Below are 9,590 nucleotides of genomic sequence, written 5' to 3'. Positions count from 1 at the left end.
TCTGGTGTTCATGTCTCTATGGTCGCTACGTCTGTGGCGGATTCTGAGAGAACCGACTCTGATTCCTCGACTGACGATATTGCTGAAGCACAACAGATTCTGGTCAGACAAGAAAGAATACATGGCAAGAAAAAGAAAGACTCGGATGACAGTGAATCTGACTATGAGGAGGAGTTAGACAAGTTGGTACGAAGATCGAAGAAGGTCAGAACTGGTGAGAGTTCAGGAGTTGGTGAAAGCTCAAGGGTGGTTCGTTTCTCTCCACCCTCGTTATCTGGTATGACTATGGTTCCTGCTTCTATGACTGTGACAGTGCCGATTACCTCAAGTGTTCCCATGGTGACCACATCGTCATCCTTTGGTGTTCCTCCGACCACGTTTCAATTTACAGCACCGGAGATAGTCTCCTTGCCACCTCCTACTGTCACTCCATCGGAGGTTGTTGCAAGATTTGTTGAGTCAACGTTGGTTGCTACTGCGGGGTTGATGTGTTGTAAAACACATAGCATTTTTATCCCATTTTTGGGTTGTTTTGTGCGTATGTGATAGGTTCCATGTTGAAGAGAGCGAGAAAACGAGTGAAATGGAAAAAGAATCAGCAAAAACGAGTGACAATATTCTTGCTTGGTTATTGTGTTTATCCTTGTTCATGATGTCATGTTTTAGCTTATCAAGTTATCTAGGGTTTAGTGTTTCGTGAGATTGCTTGCTTTAGATACTATTAATTAACCCTAATTGATGACTATGGGGAAATCAATCCAACTGATTGCTTAATAATCTAATATTTATTCTTTAGGAATTTACTTGATGCGATCGAGGGTTACTTAGGGTTTGTTAGAGGAATATATTTAGAAGTCAGTTTCCATATCATGTTCGTTATCCATTGCTTGAAGATTGTTGATGCATGAGATTTTTACCTAGGTAGATTCCTTCTCTTATTGGTTTCGATCTTGTGTTTGATTGCTTGTTTCTAGTTCACTTGTTTATTTACTTTCTTAGTTTAATACTAGTTTATTAAAAAATCCCCATTAATCTTATTTAATAAATAGCTGTACTTTGCAATTGAGTTTAATTAGGTTAATTAAAGTAATTTATAGAGTCCTGTGGGTTCGATATTCCGGACTTACTTAGCTTTAGTACAAATGATCGGTTCACTTGCCGGTGTTTTGTGTAGTTGAGTCTCAAGTCTAGTTTTTATTACTTGTTTAATTTAGTGAATATTTAATTGACTGTTTTTAGCACATCAGAACACCATATATTATGCATAGAAGGAACACTATTCATTATCCATAGAAGGAACACTATATTTTATTATTTAATATCCATTTAAAGAACACATGCTTTATTATTTAATATACATTTAAGGAACACTGATAATGTTCATAGTCCTTATCTACACTATCACTTCCCGGGTCTATGTCCAATTAAAGTTAGAGGGATTTGTCATCCTAACCTACGATATCAGACATAGAGCACGCATACCTTTCACAAACTTGCTTCCATATACCATACCTACAATTATAATCACTTCCCTTGGCGATATGTGCAATATCCGATATCGTTCACGTACCGACAAGCTTTCCTTCTCATTCAAGACATATATAAATAACATATAAATCATACATGGCATACACTTACCATTTAAGGTAAATTTTTTAACTATCACATCGAGTATGCACACAACCCCGCAACATAACAAGGAATGGGGCTAGAAACTCACCTGGGTTCTGTTACGTTCTCCGTTAATCGTTATTCCTCTCTTTAACTGTGCTCGGGTAACTGTACATTAATTACATGTATCAATACTTGTCCTAATCACATTATTCAGGGTTCACCAGAAATGGTTAAGACTGGTCTATTCTAATAGCATTGTATTTGAATACCTTGTATTCGAATGGTATTAGAATACATTTGTATTCTAATGATCACATTGTATTCCAGTGATCACATTGTATTCCAGTGATCACATTGTAATCTAATGATCACATTGTATTCTAATGATCACATTGTAATCTAATTCATAAATTGTAATTGAATGATACATTGTAATCTAATTCATGAATTGTAACCTAGTTTCCCATTGTAATCGAAATAAAGCATTGTAATCGAATTACCCATTGTAAACGAAATAAGGCATTGTAATCGAATTGGCCATTGTAATCGAAATAAGGCATTTTAATCGAATTGGCCATTGTAATCGAAATAAGGCATTATAATCGAATTGTCCATTGTAATCGAAATAAGGCATTGTAATCGAATTGGCCATTGTGATCGAAATAAGGCATTGTAATCGAATTGGCCATATGTAATCGAATTGGTTGTTTGTAATCGAATGATCTGGGCAGTTTAGGTCCGTTTACCACCGTTATTGTTATATTTCATTGGCTTAACGCTTTATTATGGTTCGGTATTAACTCATAAAAATTTCCTTAACCGTTTTCGGCCAAAACTTGACCCGTGTAACCATAAAGCTTGGACCTTTATGGTAAGAAACGTTCAAGGCTTGATCTAGGGTTTCTAATTATCCGTATACATACATGAGTCCATTGAATCCATTTTAAACATCAAGTTGGTAACTTTATGATTCATCTAGACCTAATCTACTCTATGTTTAAGTTTCATGGAAAACCCTTCATAAAACATAACTTTTAAGAATAAAGAACGTACCTTTACTCGTTTTTAGGTTACGGTTTAGCTTAATTATGAACTTTAATCTTGTATTTTACTTGTATATTAAAGATCTAACAAGATCTTGGGTTGGTTTCGTTCTTGGATTTCTCTCTAGCTTCCGGCCGTGAAGGGTGGTGTATCTGTGTGTTTTAGAGTGTGTAGGGAGGCTATGGTGTAGAGATTGATATAAATGGAAAGGATTAGGGTTTTAAGGGGGTATTTATAATCCCTTAAGCCCATGGATTTAAGGTCCATCTTTCCTTTTTGGTCCATAATTAATTCCACCTAATAGCCTACATATCATTCCATCTTTATTATTGTATTCTTTTATTATTTCTCTATTAATCCTAGTAAACTATTACGCCATAAATATATAATATATTAAATATTATTTTGGAAATTTCGGGATGTTACAATTTAACTTATCAAATTATTATTGGTTTAAGTATGGTATGTAAAGGTATATTTTATACTATTTATATTATATACATTCTATAATAAAAGTAATGTTTATAAATAATAATAAATTAAATAATTTATTATTTCACAAATACACCTGATCATCATTCAATTCCAAATCTCTATCACGTTATACGAATCGTCTTTAGTTCGTGTTTGTTTCTAAAATCAATCTTAAGTAGGGTTTTCCTTTGGTAATTCTCGAAGAGCGTGACTCATATTTTTCTTATCGATTCTTATTCCTGTTTTCTTAATTGATAAGGTGAGTAACTCATTCCCCTATTTTTACATATTTTTAATCATTTTGGGGACGTATGCGTATCATGTCTTATTTACGTATTATTTAGTATTCTCATTAGCAAACTGTTAACCTTGTGTGTTTATCAATTATTTGCCTAATTTTGCTATATGTTAAATTGCTTATTTTATAGCATTCGGAGAGCTCCATCATAATCACATTAATAGTATGATCATACGACCGTCATAGTTACCAAAGATCACTTCGCAAGTCAATGGTTTTACCGACACTCATTATTTGCTCATTGGCTTAATTGTTATCACAAGGGGCAGTTTTGTGTTTTTATATTATATTGTATTTAAATTACTGATGTTTTACTCACTCAACCTTGTATTGACATATCTACTTTATTTTATACGCATATGTAGGTTTTCGTTTTAATTGATTGCAAGTTGATGAAGAACTTAGGGGTGATTTATGTTAGAATAATTTATTAATACTTATATGAAACTTTTAATTTGAATTTATTTTGTTTATATTTAAAGGATTATGTATTTGGATTATTCGGATTATTTAATTGAAATTAATTGATATTGTCACCTTTAATATTGCATTATAGTATATTGTGAGCTGTGAACAATCAGTTCGCCCTCCGCCATTTCCGTCTCAAGTTGGTGTGTGACATAATGTTCATCTATTTAAAATTTTATGGAACACTAAAACTATACAACATAGAGCTATAACTAAAGTTAATACTCTCAACAGAATATGTTTGATACATTCTATATAGTATAAATTATTATCCTTCATTCAATTAATAAAACTTAATTACCAAAGTGCATTGTTTTTCTTCTACTATTATTAAATCTGGATGTGTATATTGATATTTTTTATATCTATGTTGTCACTCATTGTTTTTCTTATTTACTAATCTATTAAAACAATACAATAGTTTTATAAGACATCATTCTCGGGTGTCCACCTAAATGCCAACTAGATGTCATGTCACATATTTCCTTTCTTATTAATGTCAAATCACCCTCTTCATACTATATAAAGCTTAACATTACATACCCTAAAATTCATTTATCTCTCTCTCTCTCCCCCTCTTCCTCTCTTTATTGCAGTTTAGCCATTTCTGCCGACCTTCTCTTCCATGCTAATGATCGATTCTCGTGTATTATCTGTTATTGTCATTTCATTTTCTTTGCACTTTGTTGTTTGTAATGTTTTTAATTGTAATATGATTATCCTATAATCTATTTAGGTTCTACATGAAACTCCAAGATTCAATGGACATGTTGAAGTTTCTCTAATTGCTACATCTTCCATACAATAAATGGTTTATTTAGGTTGTGATCATAATTTCACTAATTATATCTATCCACCATTGATAATTCTTACTAAACCAAAATATGTGTTTTTATTTTTAATTTAGCCAGAATAATAATTATGTAACATTAATTTAATTTTAATCATTTCAGTTTTTAGCAGCCTAACTTGTAAAATAGCTAATACCGTGGAAGGAGTAATTGCTGGAAAAATGGCTTTGTTTTTGTACAACAATGGATATTAAGTTTATAGCGGAATAATAACGTTTTTATTATTATTCCCTGGAAGGAGTATTTGCTGGAAAAATGGCTTTGTTTTTGTACAAAAATGGAGATTAAGTTACAATTATTTATGTATTTATTTAGGTTACACAGTTCATGTAAATTAAATTTTTTTCTATATGATCAATCTTTATTTGACTGTTAACATGTGTGAATCTTATCTTGAAACTTCTATCAATAGTTAACATGTGTGTTAATTTTATTTTATTTTCATTTTCTTTTTACATAAGTTATTTTCTAGTTTACTACCGACTTCTATTTATTTCGGTTTTTATATAATACTCTTAATTTATTCTTAATATTCAAAACAAATTTAAACCCGTTTTAAATATGGAATTTGACAAATCTTGCAACAAACCTTTAAAGGTTTCCATACTCCTCAATCTCATAAAGATTTCCGTTTGTTATATTTGACAATTTTTTTAATTATCCATAGATGTCAAAAGTAATGTCTAAAACAAACCCCTCATTTTTAATCTTTCAAAAATAAAAAACCTTTCGATAATTTTTGAAAGTTTTCTAATTAATCAATTTAATTTTTAATTTTGTAATATGTCTACATTATTTAGTAAATTTATAATAATACATTTTACTTTTTCGATTTAATATATCTAACTTAAAAGTCACTGGATGTAACTAAAACAAAGTTAATTAAAAATTCTTTTATAATAAATATACATTTATTTATTTATGCTTTTATATAATACCCATAATTTATTCTTAATATTGAAAAGAAATTTAAACACATTTAATTACGGAATTTGACCAATCTCAACAAACCTTTAAGGGTTTTCATATCTTCAATCCCATCAAGGTTTACATTTTTTATATTTGACCATTTTATAATTGTCCATAAATGTCAAAATTAATGTCTAAAATAAACCCCCTATTTTAATGTTTCAAAAATAAAATAAAAAGTTTCCATAATTTTTGAAAGTATTCTATAACCGATTTGATTTTAAATCTTGTAATTATATCTAAATTATTTAGTAAAGATTTCTCAAACTGTATACCTAACAGATTTGTGACTTGATTATATATGTGGAGTTTGTGACTGGGCTACTATCACGTTATTATTTATATTTTGTTTTTAGGTCTTATAGATTTTTATTATATCGTAGTTATTTTTTTTAATAAACAACAAGTTATTGAAGATTTTAAACTTTCGGTCAATTATTCAAAGTATTACCATAATTATATAGTTATTTATGGTTATATAGATGTATAATTAATATGATTATGGCAAAAATTTAATAATTGATTTGATTGACATTAATCATTTATGTAATTATATATCATGTAAGGCCCCGTTCCCGGTGCCCTACTTGAACGTTGGATTTACTCATAAACACAGTTCTAAATATCAGAGTTAATTAAAACTTTCACGGAATAATTAGTAATAGTCAACCATTCATTACAAACCTTCATATCTTGTCTTTTGAACATAATATAAAATATAATATCAAATCATCATGACAAATCTTCAGATGCCAACCTCTTCAGATCATGCCACGTGTCCCCCTCAAGCCAGCTATCTCAGTCTATTCCCCTGCATGCATACTAAAAGTCAGCTACGCTGCGTGAGTTTTAGTTAATCAGGCAACAAACATTCATACATTCACTTACTTACATACATATGTATCCGAAGATACATATTACATACTTAGCCTATTACCTTTCTTTCGTCTGTACATATATATACTTTCTTTCTTTATTTATTTCTTTCATACTTTCATACATTTGTTCATACCCTCTCTCATATCATTATACTTTCATACGTTCATAATACATACATAATTATCTTTACCATCTCAAATATTTGTAGGGTATGGTCCATTTCTTCTCTATCTCAGATATTACTAGGGCCTGGTCCCTTTCTTCTCTATCTTAGATATTATTAGGGTCTGGTCCCTTCCTTCTCTATCTCAGATATTATTAGGGTCTGGTCCCTTCTATCTCAGATATTAGTAGGGTCTGGTCCCTTATTTCCTTTCAACCATACATATACATCTTTACATATACATTTAATTATATAATTCATACCAACTCATAATCATTCATTTATCATTCATATATCAGTCATAACTCACATTCCCTGGCGATGCGTGCAATATCCAAAGATCATTCACGCACCAACAAGCATTCATACATACTATCACATCAATCATTACAAAATACACTTACCATTTAAGGTAAGTGTATTAACGTTTACATTGAGTATGCACACAGCTACGAAAACATATCAAGGAACTGGGGCTAGAAACTCACCTGAGTTCTGTTACGTCCACCGTTAACAGTTATTCCTTTCTTTAGTTGTGCGTGACGAACTGTATAACAATTACACGTATCAATTAACTATCACTACCGATGTCACGTTTCTAGTTAATTATAACCCTCAACGAACGGGGCCGGGGGACAGAGCCCTTGTTACACAATTTTTATTAGAGTTCTTAATTTTTTATTTTATTGTTAACTCATAAAGTTCGAGGGCTTCTTTGTAATTAATCTATTTTAGCCTAAGTCCAAGGACCTTTCTGTCATTCTTTCAATCTTAATTCGTTATCCAGCTTGTTAACGAATGAGGCTCCTTCGTTATTTCTTAACGAATAGATCTTTAAAATGAATTGACCCTCATAACGAATTGGTCTTTATAACAAACTGGTCTTTATAAGGAATTGGTCTTTATAACGAACTTGCCATTATAACGAACTGGATTTTATAATGAACTGGCCTTAAAGAATGATCATAACGAATGAGGGCACATTCATTATTCTCTCTTAACGAATTGGCATTAACGAATGAGGGCTCATTCGTTATTTCTCCGTAACGAATTGCTTAACGAATTCGTTACACGCGCCTTAACGAATTCGTTATATGCGCCTTAGGGTTAGCTCAGAGACATTCTCTGACATTTTGACATTCCCCAACATTCCACTATCGCCGGCGCCGTCATCTCCGGAAAACTGGGATCTCACCGGAAAAGCGAGATCTCACTCTTTTTCCACCGCTTTTCACCGTTTTTCGTCCCGTTTGATCCAGATCCAAGCTAGGGTGATCTCTAAGCTTGTATTTTGTTCAGTTTATACCTGATTCCATACGGATCTCGTGACTTTAACGGTTGAGGGTGTCGGTTCATCGTTTCGTGACAAGATCTAGAGACTTTGGATCTTTATAATATCTTAACATTATTACTTTGGGCCGGGATCGGTTTTTCTCTTGGTTTGGCTATGAGAAAGAGAGAAAGATGAGAGAGAGCTTAAGTGTGTGTTTTGGGTGGTGTATGGAATGAGTGGAATGGACAGATTAATGAATAATTATTGTTTATATATTATGGGTCATGGGCTTAAGCCCATGGTCTTTCTTCCTTTCTTATTAACCCAAGTTCATTGCCCATATTTATTTAACTAACACAAGCCTAACTCATAACCATTAATATTATTATTTTATTAGCCGAACAGGAAAGAGGATGTTACAAGTCTTCCCTCCTTATAGAGGTTTCGTCCTCGAAACCTAACTATTACTGAAACAAATCTGGATAAAACTTGCGTATCTCTTCTTCAACTTCACAAGTGGCATCCGATCATTTACGATGCTTCCATATTACTTGCACTAAAGGAATAATTTTATGACGAAGTTGCTTTTCCTTACAGTCAACGATCTCTACTAGGTGTTCAAGGTAGTTTAACTGTTCATCAACCTCAATGTCTACTAATGGCACATGCGACGTGTCATCTGCTAGGCACTTTCTCTGATGAGAAACATGAAAGGTAGATTGAATTCCCTTTAGCTCCTTGGGTATATCTAGCTTGTAAGCTACTTCACCCACACACTCAACAATCTTAAACGGTCCAATGTACCTTGGACTCAGCTTTCCTCTTTTCTTGAAACAAATAATTCTTTTCCAAAGAGAGACCTTGAGCATCACATTGTCACCAATGCCAAACTCAATCGGTCGTTGCCGCTTATCAGCATAGGACTTCTGACGATCTTGAGCATCTTTCATTCTTTCCTTGATCTGGTCAAACCTTGAAGAGGTTTCCTGCACGACTTCCAAGCTTCCAATCTCTTTCGAACCAATCTTTCCCCAACATACCGGGGTTCTACAACGTCTACCGTACAACATTTCAAATGGTGGCATACCGATACTCGAATGGTAGCTGTTGTTGTAAGAGAATTCTGCAAGATGCAGATGATCATCCCAACTTCCTCCAAAGTCTAACACACAAGCACGTAGCATATCCTCAAGGGTTTGGATAGTCCTTTCACACTACCCATCTGTTTGAGGATGAGGCCGTACTGATGTTCAATCTTGTTCCCATAGCTTTATGGAACTTCTTCTAGAATCTTAAAGTGAAACGAGTATCTATATCAGACACTATCGATAACGGAACTCCATGTTTAGCCACAACTTCTTTTACGAACACATTTGCTAGCACTTCTGACGAGATGGCTTCTCGTATAGGCAGAAAGTTAGCACTCTTCGTTAAACGGCCCACAATCACCCAAATGGTATAATGATGTAGCTGTACGCGGTAGCTTATTTATGAAATTCATGGTGATGTGTTCCCATTTCCATTCAGGTTTCTCCAAGGGCTGCATCTTCCCAAAAG

Source organism: Bidens hawaiensis, unplaced genomic scaffold (genome assembly GCF_021521415.1).
Source record: "Bidens hawaiensis isolate Kalapana, Puna unplaced genomic scaffold, B.hawaiensis_p1.1 tig00030938_1, whole genome shotgun sequence".
NCBI lineage: Eukaryota > Viridiplantae > Streptophyta > Magnoliopsida > Asterales > Asteraceae > Bidens > Bidens hawaiensis.
The sequence above is the reverse complement of the archived record's forward strand: the minus strand, read 5'-3'. Positions refer to the sequence as shown.